Raw genomic sequence first — 16117 nt, 5'->3', positions numbered from 1 at the left:
TAAACAGATCAGAGTTGTGACTGACTGTAATGCGTTAAAGACGTCTATGGAGAAGAAAGATCTCATCCCTCGCATTGCCAGATGGTGGTTACGTATCCAGGAGTTCGATATCGAAATTGTACATCGAGCTGGACGTCAAATGGATCACGTAGATGCACTGAGCCGTACTCCGTTTGAAGAGGCGCATGATATGGATACAGCCAGCCTAAAGATAGCAAAGACTCTTTTGGACGAGACCGATTGGCTGTTTGCCATACAACTACAAGATGATAAAATAAAAAGCATTGTCACCGAGATGAAAAACGACAAGAAATCTGAGAACGACGACTATGTGATCGAACAAGACAGACTGTTTCGCAAGCACGATAACAAGCTCCTGTGGGTAGTCCCAAAACAGTTGAGGTTCCATGTCCTTCATGAATGTCATGACAAGGCTGGACACATGAGCACTGATAAAACTTTGTCACGGATTCTGAACTTATTTTGGTTTCCTCGCATGCGTAAATTTGTGAAAACGTATGTCCAGTCCTGTGTGGGCTGCGCCTTTTATAAGATACCAGGAGGCCGCCAGGAGGGCCAATATCACTTCGATGACATCAGACCAATACCGTTCTTCACAGTTCACATGGACCACCTGGGACCATTTCCAAAGAGCTCGAAGCGGAATGAGCATATTCTCGTGATAGTCGATGCATTCACGAAATTTACTGTACTGAGAGCTGTTAAAAGTACTGCAACGAAACATGTCATAGATGTTCTTCAGGAAATAACAGGTTACGTTGGAATGCCGCATCAAATTGTTACTGACAGAGGAACAGCTTTCACTTCCAAAGACTTTGAGAAGTTTTGCAAAGCAAATCATGTAAAGCATATTTTAAATGCCGTACGGACTCCGAGAGCAAATGGTCATGCAGAGCGAACAAATAGGACTATACTGTCAATGCTGCTCCCGTCGAATGAAACTGACAAGTGTTGGGACGAGAAGATGAACACCATCCAATGGAGTGTTAATACCATGGCAAACACCACTACTAAATGTTCTCCTTTCCAGCTGCTGTATGGTTATGAACCCAGAGATGTACTTAAAAACACTCTGACGAGTGTGATCCAAGGAGAAGATCGACAGATGCTTACGGATGCTGAGCTGGAAAACCTTCGAGCAGACGCTGCAACGCGTATCAACGACCATAGAGCCGCAGCTAAGAAACGCTATGACGCCAAGCATTCCAAGCCAACTACATACAATAGCGGAGATATTGTTTTGGTCGAGAATGAGCCTTCCAGTACTGGTACCTCACGTAAATTGGAGCCACGTTATAAAGGACCGTTCATAGTCACCCAAGTGCTGCCCAAGGATAGATATCTAGTGGAAGATATTCCCCATGCACAGCGAAAGCAGAGACACTACAAATCGGTCTACTCTTCCGACAAAATGAAGCATTGGTGTCAGCTGCCGCCGGATGAATCAGACGAAGAAGACAATGGCGAGATCACAGCAAACGACTCTTGCGAGGACGCTGCGATTTGTCAGGAGAGGCCGAATGTAAAGCTCGGGTAACAGAAGCTGTTACCAACATAACAGTTACAGTGCCACATGAGCCCTGCAGTGAGTGCTACGGTATCATTTATCGTTTTATCGATATCGTATGATGTGTGGTCACACTCTAACAAGAAGCGAAGAAGGGAAAGCACGCGAAAAAGCAAGATCTATATTAAAAAGTGTACATTAATTATAATTTCATCATATCTCATTATTCTAATAAATATCCATACAAAATACAAGCCTACAAAAAGCCATCCCTTTACACGAGACTCACATTCACATTCACATTTGCACTCATACTTCTATATTCTTTCTCATTTCGCTTTCTCTCATTTCATTAGCCTATTGAGATGGAAATTGTATATTGATTTGTTGCTGATTTTCATATGCGATATTGAAATGGAAATGAAGCAAGACAGTAAGTCAACTGTCAACAACGAGAAGTTAGAGATGTTATTTCAAAAGATTAAATATTGATAATACTACATGTTGTGCTTATTTAACTAATAAGCTTAAATGACTAAAGTTCACACATTAAATGCCTCAAATAAACTGAAACTGATTTGTTGGTCCAAATATCTAAGTGTGGCTTTGCTTAGAGCTATCGAATAACAGGTGCACTTCAGACTTAATGCGGAATTTACCCTCGTCCACTTAACACTTAATTATAGACTCTGTCTCTGAGCTATAAATTAAACATTGCCACGCCTACACGGAATCAAAGGACTTCAATCGCGCACAAGTGATCCAAATTCCTTCGCGTTCGACGTGCTTGAAAATCGCTAACAATAAACAATTAATTACAAGGCGTTTTCGCTCCCACCATTTTTACTGTCAAACCTTTCACACCACAAAAGAGGCTAATTAAAAATTTGTAAATGCTTCCAAAAAAAAAAGAAGCGAAAGGGAACGTGAAAGAAAAAAACAACAGCGTTAGGCTGATATTTACTGCTGTTGCTGCCGGGAACTGATTTGAGTTTTGGCAGTGCAAATGAAAAGCGACGAGGCGCCTCGTCGTCTTGAAAGCGGTACTCGCAACCCTTGTGACTAAAAAGAGTAAAACACGCAATTCACCTTCGTCATTGTCATGTTAATTAATTTGGAAGCACTCGAGAAGTCAAGTGAACACGCCGTTAACTGTTTTGCTGCTGCTGCGTTCGGCAATTTCAATTCGTCTGCTCAACTTTGACCTCAGTCGCTGTCGCCGTCGCTGACGCCAATGCGGGGCGATCATCGACCGACTGGTTTGCCGTGAACTGCGAACAAAACTCAAACTGTCAAAAACATGCGAGGCAACAATAACAATAACAAAGCAGCGTAGAGTTCCGACTTGGCCAGTCAGCCTTTCACACTTGTTAAGACTTTTCAATGGCCATCAATTTTTAATAGCCTCCCACAACAACAGCTGAGGCAGCAGCAGCAGCCAACCAGCATATAGCATCAGCATCAGCATCAGACTGCGCAAACCTCCTCCATGCCCTGGCCATGTCGATGTCCAGTCATGGCGTGCCACAGTTCAATGCCTCTGGCACGGTTCGTTGGGCCGGCAAATGCCCACCTGGCGCAGCAAGGATAAACACTCGCCTCAAACTCCAGCTGAGACTGAGAAGACACACATACTACACAGATATTCGATTGTGGCACTCACTTCACGTGGCACAGTTACGTCTTTTTTGCTGTTTGGCGCACGTTGCGTATACGCCGTGTGTGGCACGCGTTTAACCTCTGCACGCACAGAAGGCTTTTCGAGACTGATGCTGGCGAGATGCTCGACGCGCACAGCGTGTGAACAACGCGACTGCGACGCCAGCGTCGGCAGAGGTAACTTTTCCTCGTACTCGTCGTCGATGTCGTTCTTATTCCTTTTTTTTTTTTTGTTCGAGAACTCTTCGTCCTGTTGAGACGCGTCCTGAGACGAAGACGCTACAGCAGCAGCAGCAGCCGTGGCTTGTTGTCTTTTCTGGCTGTCGCAGCTGAGACAGCGTCATGCCAGGACATAAGCAGCAGCACTCACCAGCGTAACATATTGTCGTATCAAGGACGAAGCTAAACACTTCGTCACCTGCCTCAATAATGTTCGACTCATTGTCCTATGGCCCGTTGCATTCAGCACATTTCTCTTTTGTCGCTTTGTCGCCAGTCGCCAGGCGGCTCTCTTACAGCCAACACTCGTTTCTGGGTCAGCTTACAAAGTTGCCGGCATTGTTACACATAAACAATTGTTAGCAATATGTTGTAAAATAAGAGCTGTGAAGGAATAACAACAGCATTATATTTAATAAAGATTCTTAGATGATATTTATCTATTTAACAATTTTCATGCTATGAATAACAATTCAAATATGCAGCAGCTTGCAGCTGTATGAATTTAACAGTCTCTGTTAGGCGCTAACAGTGTGTTAAAACTCTCCAAAATGTTTTAGCACTGCTAAGGCAGCTGTATAACAGAACGTTAACGCAATTAACAGCGCTTTAAAAATAACATAAACTGTTAGCGAGCTAGGGATAACATTACAGAATCAATGTTGTTGGTCGTGTCTCCCTTTTAAGTACTGAATTTCAAACATGTTGCAATTACAAGACCCAGACAATGGGTATGGAATTCGTGCTTTCTACAATTTTTTGATGACCGGCAATAAAAGCAGGTCGAATAGCCACTCTCGACTAGGCTAGCACTAGTATTAACCCAGAGTGTAAACCCGTGCCGTAGACTTTTGCCAGTCGTATATGGGAATAGGGATAGGGATAGGAATAGGACTGAGGCACTTCACGTAGCCAAGAAAGTCGCGTCATGTAGATTCGTTTGGATATTTAATGGCCTCTGCGCTCGTAAAATTTTGAGTGTATCTTCTACGAGGCGGCTGAGCAGCAAATTCAAAGCAAAGTACAACAAAGTAGTCCAGCAGCAATTATCTTTGACTTGCTTTTGCTATTAGCTGACCAAGGCGTACAATTTCATTTCATTTCATTTCGTTTCGCTTGCGCCTCTTTGGAGTATTTGCTATCGCTATCTCAACTATTTGCGCGTATATTTTAAGCATATTTTATGTGCCAAAATGTTGACTGGTTTTTTTTTTATACATATACTCAACCAAATGGAACTGTAAGTGGAACATGTCGGAGAATTGAACTTACGAATACCCTGAAGTAGAGTTAATGCAATTTTTATGCTATTTGAGGAAATATCATATTTATTTTCTGTATCAGCTATCTATTTATACATCGAAATATTTTATATGTATATTACTTTTGTGAGTATCTCACATATACAAGAGACGCAAAGTGCGTGTCTGTTGTGATGGTTGAACTTAAATACGCATTAAGTAAGTTTCTTGGGGAAACTAGAGCTCGCATTGGGATAAACGCACTAAACTACGACATGGCAACAACAGCAACAACAAACGAGCAGTCACAATAGCAACAAAAACTATGTCAACAACAATTTAGAAATTGCGCTTGAAGCAGGACGCAAAACTTTTTGCATTTCATGTGTTTTTGCCATTGGAGCGCGCTAATTTCCGTGGATAATAGTTTCATCTTCGTGACTGTGGCACTGCCACAGCAACGGTGGCCACAAGACACCACATCACATCCTTGCCTACCATACTCGTATAGTATATTCCCAGTCCACCTTTGTGCCTGTCGCAGCAGCAGTTTCACTTCTTTCAGTTGACATGTTGAATTTGTCGTCGTTCGTCTTTATCATGTTTTTTGTTCTTGGCTTTTTTCGGTTGCGTGTTGACGATGTGCGTGAAAAACTCGACGAGCCTGAAGCTTGCAACGGCTTTAAGTTGTCGCCTGAAAGTTGTGTGAGCCGAAACCCAAATTGATATACTCGTTGAATCTGTAGACTTGGCTCATCCCGCGTGAAATTGTTTGCATCTCTCTTGGACATGCTTTATGGTAAGATACAGTGGGTGCTGTGCGGCATATTCAAATTGACCAGCTACCCAGAGAAAGATGCCACTGAACCAGACATCGTCAGCCATAGCAAATAAAAAAAAAAAACACAAAAAAAAAGAAAACTTTTGAAATGCAACAAGGAAAATTGCAGCAACAAATTCGCAGATTTCTTGCATTGTGCCAAGTCTTTGACTCTGGTTGTTTGGCTTGTTTATGGCTTGTTGATTCGTGCATGAGATAAAGCATTTATTTTTGTCATCTGCTTGCAAAACTGACAAAAGTTTCTATTTTGAGGAAGAGAGAAGAATCGTTTCTCTGCAATAGCTAGATTAACGAGCATGACATCGAAATTGTCTTTTCTTAGGTTAATTTTTAGGAAGCTTCGTGTTTTTGTTGATTCTCTGATTTTTGATAAAACCTTTACATAATTTACGAGTACGCGTAATTTGCGATTACTTGGTCCCATACAAAAGGGCTTAGTAACCAGTCCTTTGTGGACCCTTAAAATATGATACATACTCATATAAGTACGAGTATGCGTGTGTGTGTGTGTGTGTGTGTGTGTGTGTGTGTGTGTGTGTGTGTGTATAACAAATGATCATCACTCGAAACTGTTGCGTTTAATCTTGGACTTGGGCCAATGCCCAAGGGCTATTAATCATTTTGGCCATCAAGCAGGAAAGCGATTACTCATACATAGATGACTCCTCCTCCTCCATCGCTCTCTCTCTCTCTTTCTCCCTTCTTTCTTGATTATTCTCTTCACTCAATTCGGTATAACAAACATTGCTTAATAGGCAGCCAAAAATGGCTAAACAAAGCACAAGGATAAAGGGGGGAGGCTAAAAATGTGATTCAAGGCTATTGGAATATTTGCTTAAGTGTTATTTCTGTCAGCTTAGTTGCCCGAAATTATGCTACAATATTTCGTTATATTTATCGCATTCGATTGCGCGTATTAACCGAGTGTTTAGTGGGGCGTACGCAGGCCATTCACATTGTCCTCTGACTGACGGACTGACTGACTCTTAATATGGTGTGTGTGTATTTGTGTTAAGGAATTAATAAGATAAGTTTACGAGTATATGAAAGAGAGAATTGACTGGTTGCCTTGTGGACTGTCAGCGGAGCCGCAAAAGTTGTTTACTTAACAGTTTGGCTTAATTTGTTTTTATGACTGCCATATGAGTGAGCGACTTTTGCGTTTGCCTCAATTTCTGTGTAAATCAGCAGATTTATATTTTAGTCTGCTGTCTGCTAATTTGATTTTGAGCAGACTCTCATGGCCGACACATTTAAATAGAGTCCAAAGTTAGGAACATGTTGTGCGAGTTAATTATAGACAAGCCAGGCAGAAGAGGCTGGAGGAAGGCGAGGGGAATGTTGGCTGCGTGTCAATTTCCATAAAAGAATAACAAATTGTTTCAAGGCCTCGGCCCCAATTCAATTGCTTAGCAAAATGCCATTTACAATTGTTTATTTTAATTGGGCCTAGCATACACATACTCGTAGTTGCGTGAGTGTTGAGTGTGTATGTGACCGTTTATTGCGGCTAATTAAAAACAAACAATGGCCTTACAAAGTGGGCTGCAACAACACAATGGCCGCAACAACAGCATCTGCAAAAGGCAGCCCCAATCAACTCAAAGCCGCATTACGAGCTCACTCTCTCTCTCTCTCTCTCTCTCTCTCTCTATTTCTATCCCTCTCTAGCACTCTCTCGTCTACGTTACATCACTAGCAAAGTATTTGAAATCTTGCTACACGTAAACCACGTGCCCCACAGGCAACCACACAGCATGCTGCTGCCAACCCACACTCTCACACATGCAGACGTTCGCATGTAGTACATGTTGAGCAACATGCACGTAGCTGCAGATGAGTCTGGCATTTCTTTCGACATTTCTTTTGCCGCTCCACTTGAAGGGCCGGCGGGCCTTTTGTTAATGTGGCGCCATAATGAAACAATTAGGTGCAGAAAATTAGGTTACAGTCGCAGTTCACAATGGCATGCAAATGTTGCAAGTGCAAGTAAATAAACCATAGAATGCACTGCATCACAAAAGAGGGGAGGGAGAAGAACAAATAAAGAACGATAGCAAAAGCAGAATGGCACTGAATGACAGGATGCCAGAAAGCCACACAGTTCTCCCTCTCTCCAATTCCTTTGCTTAGATGGTGTAGATGGGTTTGTTGCAAGGTAGCTGCTATTATTGCAACATGGGGCAGGCACTCTGAAAAGGGTTGGCTAAGCTGCAAATGTAACTGGCTGCATAATGTCAGGCCATAGACTTGCAGAACCTTTGTCCATTTAATGCGCCAGACGATGTGTTATCAGTGTCAAGTGCTGCGCTGCAAAGTATGCTATAGAAATTGTATACCTAACTGGGCTAAGCTTTTGTGTATTTGCATGCTGCGTCCGTACCGTATTTATTTTGTTCTGCATATTACGTAAGGGAGAAATAAAACTTGATCTACTTACGGCACTGAGCCGATCAAGCAGCCACAACATCTTTGGTCCTTTGTTGCACTGAGCCACTGATTTTCGGTTACCTTTGAACAATATTCAATGACAAATGTTTGATTACGATAGGTTCATCATAAGCTACTTAGACAACATGTAATTAAACTATTAAAGTTACTCTCATCAATACAGAGCTTAAATGAAGCACGCTAATAGTAGTTGGGATAGTTCGCTTGGTCTCTTGTTGTGGTGATGACCCTTATGATAACATACCATAATAATTTCAGCACTGTATTTCTGCTTTTGCTTTTGTTTGTGTTCAGCTGGTTGCATGCAGCAGAGCGAATGTTTTCATTAGATGTTTTGCCAATATAGCATATAGGCTTAACCATATCGCCATATCGGCTCGCTGTCGATTGCTAACTAACACATACAGCTGGATCTATATACTACTTATGTATTTTAGTATACTGTGTGACATATTTATGTGGAATGTAGTCTCTTCTCTTAAACAATCTCGTAACTCGTAACTGTGACTCCAATCCCACCTACAGCTGCAGCACGTTGTTGACGTTGATTTTAATGTTTGGTTCTGTTGGTTTTGCATTTTATGCGCTCATGTGTCATCAGCCGTGCGAGCTAAACCAAAACATGAAATGAAAACATGACATCGTAAAATGACGGTAAAGGCCGGACAGCCAGTGCACAAGGACAACACTTGAAAGGCTAAGCGGTGTTAGCTTAGTAATTTTCAATTAAAGGAAAAGCTTTTCCCTTTTTTTATGCGAGCCATGCGGGGGGCGAAAGGGTATGGGGCTGGCCTAGGGACCTCGGTCTTCTCGCATATTTTATTATATTTTGTTTCATTTAATTAAGCAAATGTATTCAATGTTAATACAGCAACTTAACTGATTTATTCGCAATGTGCTGGCTGTTGTCTGTTGTCTGTTGCCTGTTACCAGTTGCCCGTTGTCTCTGTCATTTGCCATTTACCATCTACCGTTTACCATTCGTTGGCCATTCGCAATTTGGCCAAATTAATTTGGTAAGAAATCACGTAGATAAGCAATTAACATTGCGTTGGCGCCCCGTTGGCCACTCGCAACCGGACCTACCCTTTTTTCATCTCCGTATCTTCTTCTTCTTTGGCTGTCATTTCATTTCATTTACAGGCCACGTACGTGGTGTCCATCTATTGTTAAAGAGCATAAAATACGCTGACAGCTTTCAAATGTAAAGCAAAAGGGCATCTCAAATACACAGCTTTATACATACATATATATGAAGCAACATTTACACAACTAGTTACATGTTGTTATGAGCATATGAAACGACTCTGCTTCAATTGCTCGTTATTTGGCCATGTCCAAATATGATACTCGACTTGTTGGAAGTTGACAAATGCTGTCTGCACCAATTTGTACTTGGCAACTGTCACTAAGCATACAAGATACGTGATATAACCGCTTGGGTTAGTCTTTGAATATGAGTGGAATTTCAGGCTTAGCTTTAAACTATAGTGTATTGCATACTCAGATGCCTTTAATTTGCTTTGTAGTATGTTCTAAAAGTAAATAAATATTTTACTTAATATTTGCAAAATAACATAAATTCAAATTAGCATATTTTAAATGTAATGCATGCTGAAAATAAACAAAAGCCGCCATCGAGCATTGTAATTTATTATTTACGGCGCATTAAATACAAGCTCGATAAAACCTAAAACAATTCCCGTCCTGGCAATCGTATAAACTAAACTCTTGACACCCTCAAACACAACAAATCGCACAATTAGAGTATCAAACAGTTGCGCACATTTGTGAGAGCTCATAAATATTACGTATACGAGTAGTAGAACTTTTGGTAGAGCATCCCTTAGTCGAATGTTTGCGAAATTATTGGGCAATTACATTTTCATTTTTTAATATACCGTATGTATTTATATAAATTATGAGAGATTTCGCAAGGTATGCATGGATTTGGTTTTGGTTTGGCGTGCATTGTTTTCATAATTATTGTTTATTATAATTAATTTTCAACAGTTTTGGCAGCTCATTTGTAACTGAGATTTGTAATATGCTTATCGCTTTTGCAAATCGAAATGCAGAAAAAAGAGAAAAAATTAAATTAAAAGAGATTTGTCCAAATATTTCATGTGATCCACAAAAATAAAATTAAAGCTTTCTCCTCGAATGAAAAATAAATTCGTTAGCTCATGAACTGTAAATATTACATTATTCATAGATTAAAGTAGTGATTACAAATAATATTCCGTTAAATTATTAAACATTAAACGTAATGCTCACGAGCGTCACTAATTTAATTTCATCGTTGGCCGCAATAAAAATGTTCAATAATATATTTCGATAATAATTTGAGCTCTTTGTGAATATGCGGCTGTAATATTTAAGATTTAATAAACTATATATTGGTATGCCGTGTACTTAAATTATTTTATTTACTTTATATTCGCTTTTCAGCGACAACAAAATATTTGCCCGGTCACGTTTTATTGTTAATTTTAAAAAATTTTGCAAAATGCTATCGAATTTAACGACGCTTCACGATAATGCTTCTCGATACTGCTTCCCAAAGGTCTGAACTCGACTATGATGCGAGGGGACAGAAAAACAAACACAGCGAAACGCTTTAAATATTTGACTGTAAGGCACATATTTTGTTATAGGCCGATATGGAACTCTTTGTCCCCGTTTGTCCCCCTTTGGCATCACAATTTTTTTCGTCGTCGTCGTTGTTGTTGTTGTTGTTGCCGTTGTCCTGTGCCGTTCTCTGGCTTGTTGAATATTTAAGCGGTTTTAAAACATTTGTTACTCGCCTTCCCACTTTTTTTTTACGTTAGCTAGTCGGTCGGTGGTGGAGTCTGTGGCCCCGGTTTTATTGTTTTGGTTATCAACGCTCAGCGCTTTTAAAAAATTCAATTGCGGTCGGAAGTCGTCGCACTCCCATAAACTGCGTCCCCTCCTTTTCGGGGTGGTTCCCCTTTCAGCAACAATTTACATTTAAATGGCGATAAAAATGTGATACAAATTTGAAATTCTAGACTAGAGTGTTCTACTGTATGCCATGGCATTTTGGCGTGTTGTGTTGTGCCCCAAAAACTCAACTCAACTGGACTGTGGGCTGGACCGCTTTAATGATGCTGATGTCGACGTGTCCCATACATTTTGCACAGCCAGGAAGAGGTAGAGGAGTCAGCAGAGGTTGAGACAGAGGCAGAGGCAGAGAGTGTAACAGCGTGCCAGAGTCTCACTCTTACAATTTGCGCAAAATGCAAATTTAAATTCTTTTCAATTGTTATTGTTGTTGTTCCATTTGCACTTTGGCACAAACACTCGACGCCTTGGCCACACCACACAAAAACACACAACAACAGAAAATAACATACGTTAGCTCTCTTTTCCCTTTTGGGGAATTTTACTTGTCGTAGCAGCAACCGGCAGCATTGTCATTGTCCTTGCCTTTAGTGTGTCTTCTGCGGTTTGCTTTTATTTTTATTTTTATTGCTATAAGATTTTTAAATATTTCATGAATGTCCTTTCGCAGGAGACCTTATGTTAGACCATATGGAAAATAATGCAAAAACTTATTACTTTAACAAATTTCAGATACTTGCGTTGTCTATTATTATTTACTACACCCAACAGAAAAAAATAAGCAACTAAATTTATTGAGAAAATAAGCAATCTGTAGCTTGGACTTGGTCTGCTTTTGCGGACATTTTGCCAATTTCCGAAGTGACAAAATCAGATAATTTAGAACGCCGTCAATCTTTATCACTGCCATTGCAGTTGGCTGGCCAAAAGAAACCATGCAGCCAAACAAGAGCAACAAAGTGGGCGAGCATTTGCTGGAGGCGTGGCATGCACCATAATTTCACATGACTCGTGCCAGGCCGATAAGCAAGCGCAAATCAGTTGCCAAGGCGAAAGAAAATCCCCGACTCCGAATCCGATTCCGAATACGAAAAGAGAAATAATTTCTATATTTGATTTTCTGCTGCATTTACTTGTATTTGGCTTCGACTAGTAGTTTATTTGGCCATCTTTTTGCCCGAGTTTTATTTGTCGATTAACAAGTTGCTGCGGCCATTTCCAGGACGCTTTTGAACCAATGCCAAGCAGCTGCAACCGTTTCTTGGCAAATGTGTTATCGGCAACCAAAGTATGCTCCAGGTTCCAGTTGACTGCAAATGAACCCATCGACTCGTACGGTATGCGGCAAATGATTCGCATTTCGACTCCCTGGCATAATTGAAAAATGAGTAGAAGTGGGAAGTGGGAAGGGGAATATTTGATTTATGCGACAGCGTCGCATATTAAGTCAGATTCATTTCCAATAACCGACTGATTGAAATAGAGATATTCCAATTACGTTTACTTACCAATAAGTCCAATTCCATGGATTGTAGAATGCATATTTCATGCTCCAATTGGCTGCAGCGTCAAGTGTTGCTGTTGCTGCTGTTGTTGTTGTTCGTGTTGTTGTAATTGCAGGGCACGCATTTTAATGAAATCAAAAATTTACGACACTTTTGCCGATTCAAGCTGAAAAATTCTGCATTGCTGACGTCGTTATCGTTCTCTCCCCTTGCAACGCTTTTTTGCCAGCAAAAATCTGTTTGCGCTTTGGATTGAGCAGCAGCTGAGACTTTAGCGGATACAGCGATTTGCCACGCTCCTGTCCCGCTTCGCCTCTCTTTGGCTTCTCATATATGCAAATGACGCTATGCAACAATAAAATGCTGCAATTCAGTTCCAGATAAGAATGGACTTTGAGCTCCAGTTGCAGTTGCAGTTGAAGTTTGAAGTTGAAGTTGAAGCTGGAGTTAGAGATGCAAACGAATTGCGGGTGTTTGGAGCATCTGCGTCATGCTTTTTGGGTTATTTATGCAGCGAACCGGAGCGTCCAAAGTGCAAACTGCATAAAGATTCTGTCACTCAAGTGACGAGCCATGCAAATTTAAGTTGTTCTTCCATTGTTGCGCAGCATGAATGCTGAAAATGTCAATGCAAAGTAATGTGAGCTGCAGTTTATTGTTATACAACATTTTTAAGACATTTTATTTCATAATTTCCCAGCTGTTGTAGATGTTGATTAGCGAGTGCAAATGATACTTGGACTGGACCACAAAAGCAGCTAGAACAACTCAGGTTTACAGTGTCAGTTACACTGCAGTGGTTTGTGGAATTTATTGTGAGCTTTACATGGAAATTCTCTGACAGCAAACCTCAAGTTCAGTGCTTAGCACTGAGACTGACGCAACTCAAAAACCACATAAAATTATAGCCATAATGCAAACGCACTCACTGTCAGTGTCAGCAAATGGCCAACTGCAGTCAGCCATCCCTCCACCTTTTTACCCCTTTTGCTACTATTGCTTGGCGTCTATCAAATTGGAGTCAGCGCCAATTTTGAATGCCAGAATCTGTGCAACGGCATCTTTAGTCAGCCTTTACTCTGCTGTTGTAGCTTTTGTTGACACGGCTTTTGCGGCGTTGTTGCAGCCGATGTCACATGTTGTGTGCAGCACATGTGTGCCCCCAATCTGTGGCAGGCACAAGCTATAGTCCGTGTGTGGGAGTGTGTCTGTCTGTGTGTGTAGAAGAGTGTGAACGTGTAAAGCTGACAGCGTCTGTCATTTAAAATTTCGTAGCCGCCTTTTTTGCGAGTTAATTTTTGGCATTTGCGAGCAAGCAGCAGCATCATCCTCGCACTTGCAGCTTGTCGCTTAATTATGTGGCTCTTGAGGTGGCAAAAAGTAGTTGACACTTTGACATGACTTGCGCTAAGTTGACAAATCTGAGTTGTCGGCAAAAAGGTCAAAGTAAATATGTTTAACATACTCCTAGACATGCAATTAGTCAAAGCTTTTTATCTAAGTATCAACTGAGTTATTTCCATAGCAATGAATGATTTTAGAATAATTAGTCTATCTTTTGCTCTATTATAAGTTGATCGGTAACTGCTGCTGCTTGATTAAGCATGCAAATGGCGGATGGGAATAATCATGCTCAGCTTAGTGCTCTCCATTATTTAAGGGGAATTTGTACGACATTCAGGCCATGTCTTGATTTGTCCTTAGACTTCAGTTTGAGATTTGTGCCCTGCAATCATAGAATAATCATTATTTGCGTTGGCTGCTTGTAAAACTTTATTAACTACTCATACAATCATCAGTTGCATTTTGTTTGGCAGTTTCCGCTTCTGCAATCTACGAGACTTTTCTATCCCGACAAGTGCTGCCACTGACAATGGATGGAATGGAAGGGAGGACGATGCCAAGGATGCCTCACAACCAGATCCTGTGCCAAAGTGTAATGGAATAAAATATTAATAATCAGAGAGAACTTTTGCAAAAGTGACTATCATCGAGCTAGAAGCGGCCGGATTCGGTTTTGGACTTGCACTTGGACGCGGACAACGAGGTGAAGTGGAAACTGGGATCAGCATCTATAATTCCTTGCGCTCAAACAAACTTGGACACAACTGTACTGGCTATCAGGCAACTGAACTGAACTCAACTCAACTGAACTGAACTGAGTTGAGTTCAGTTGACAGCTTGGCGGACCAGCTCTGCACATCCTGCACTTTTCCCTCCCGCGTGCGTTTTACAATTTGTTAATTACTGCAAAATGAACTTTCCCACTGATGCTGCAACAGCACTCGACGCATCACATAATGCTGTGGCATCAGCGAGCGGGCGGGCGATAAGGCAACTGGAGGCAGCAGCAGGATGAAGCTTGAGCTTGAGCAAACAGCAGATGCTTTTCCTGTGCACAGTTAAAGTGGACAGGCAAGGGTGAACGCTATCTGCTATTTGGCCTCCATGTCCAGTTGCAGCTGCAGCTGCATCTGCAGCTTCAGTTTCATTTCGGCGCCTGGTGACAATGTTTTCATCGCTTGCTTCAGTGCTGCAACTCCAACTCCAACTGCAGCTTGCATCCTTTCGTCATCAGTTTGCTTGTCATCATTGTTGCCGTTTCGTTACATTCCATCATTGTGCTCCCACATCGTCCTTTCGCTCTCTTCTCTTGCATTTCCCCACTGACACTCTGTGCTCACTAATGCGGTTTGTTTTCGCAATTTTTGTTGCATGCTTCGTTATTTCTTGTTTTGTTTGAAATTCTGTTGCTTTTTATGCAATCTGCTCCGCTCCAAGCATCCAACCATCAACCGTCCAACCATGCTGCAGCAGAGCAAACAATGTCACTACGCGGCCTGGCTGCCAAACCCAAACAAGCCTGAGACCGCGACCACCAAGCGATGCGACCCAACGCGACGCGACGTTCACGTCTATGTCCGCATCGCAATTTTTCATTCTCAGCAAGAGAGAGAGAGCCTCAGAGCAGGCAAAGCACAGACAAGCGAGCCATTGGGCCAGCTCATTCATTACTAGTGCTTTGCTTCGGCTACAATGTCGACATGGCCCTGTCCTTGCACCCAGTCCAGTCCCGTCCAGTTCAGTCCTGTCCACCGCCAGCTGCTGCTGCTCCGCCTGCAATCGCCGTCTGTACATCATCCTTGCGCACGCTTTGCGTCCGTCCGTCTCGTTGGTCTGCTTGTCTTTCCTTCCTTCCGTTTCATTGCCAGTCGCAGTCGCTGTCGCTGTCGCAGTCACAACCGCAGCCCAGTATCCTTCCGCATGATGACACTGTTTTTGGCGGACGCCGTATCCTGACGTTGCCAACGTTCGCCACGCTGTTGGCCTCATTTAACTTGTAATTACGCTTGAGCAAAAATCAAAGTGGCTCAAGTTGCCAGCCATCCAGAGAGCCAGCCATCCAGCTAGCCAGCCATCCCTTCCACTGCTTCGTGGCGAGTCAGCTTGGTCACTGCTGTTGTCCTGTCGTAGGTCTTGTTCGTTCTGAGAGGGATCCCTTTTGGCTGCCATGACAGCCACAGCAGCAGCAGTAGCAGAAGCTATTGCCACGCGTCCCACAAGTTTTGTTGTATTTTTCGGTTTTCTTTTGGCCGCCAATTTGAGCAGCATAAAATATTTAAAGTCTCGCTTGCCGCTGATTATTACCGCCTACCCTTTTTGCTTCTTTGTGTTTCTTGCTAGTCACCAAAACTTCCCCTCTCCCGCCGCCTGCAGTGCTTGTTTGTCGGTTTTACTGTGGCGTTCCCCAAGCGTCATTGCGTCAGCTTGGGGACACATCGCAGTCTTTTCTTCCTGCTCTGCAATT

At 42.0% G+C, this 16117-nt stretch overlaps 1 protein-coding gene across 1 annotated transcript in view; it reads right to left on the bottom strand.

The window, feature by feature from the left end:
- Positions 1–3283, bottom strand: part of LOC117574614 (uncharacterized) — a 40284-nt gene extending 37001 nt beyond the window's left edge. The window contains exon 1 of the mRNA XM_034258501.2: positions 3192–3283. The gene's annotated coding sequence lies outside the window, so the exon portion shown is untranslated. The remainder of the gene's footprint in view (positions 1–3191) is intronic.
- Positions 3284–16117: the final 12834 nt, after the last annotated feature.

Source organism: Drosophila albomicans, chromosome 2R, assembly GCF_009650485.2.
Source record: "Drosophila albomicans strain 15112-1751.03 chromosome 2R, ASM965048v2, whole genome shotgun sequence".
Lineage (NCBI taxonomy): Eukaryota > Metazoa > Arthropoda > Insecta > Diptera > Drosophilidae > Drosophila > Drosophila albomicans.
This window is presented reverse-complemented; position numbering and strand designations above follow the sequence as displayed.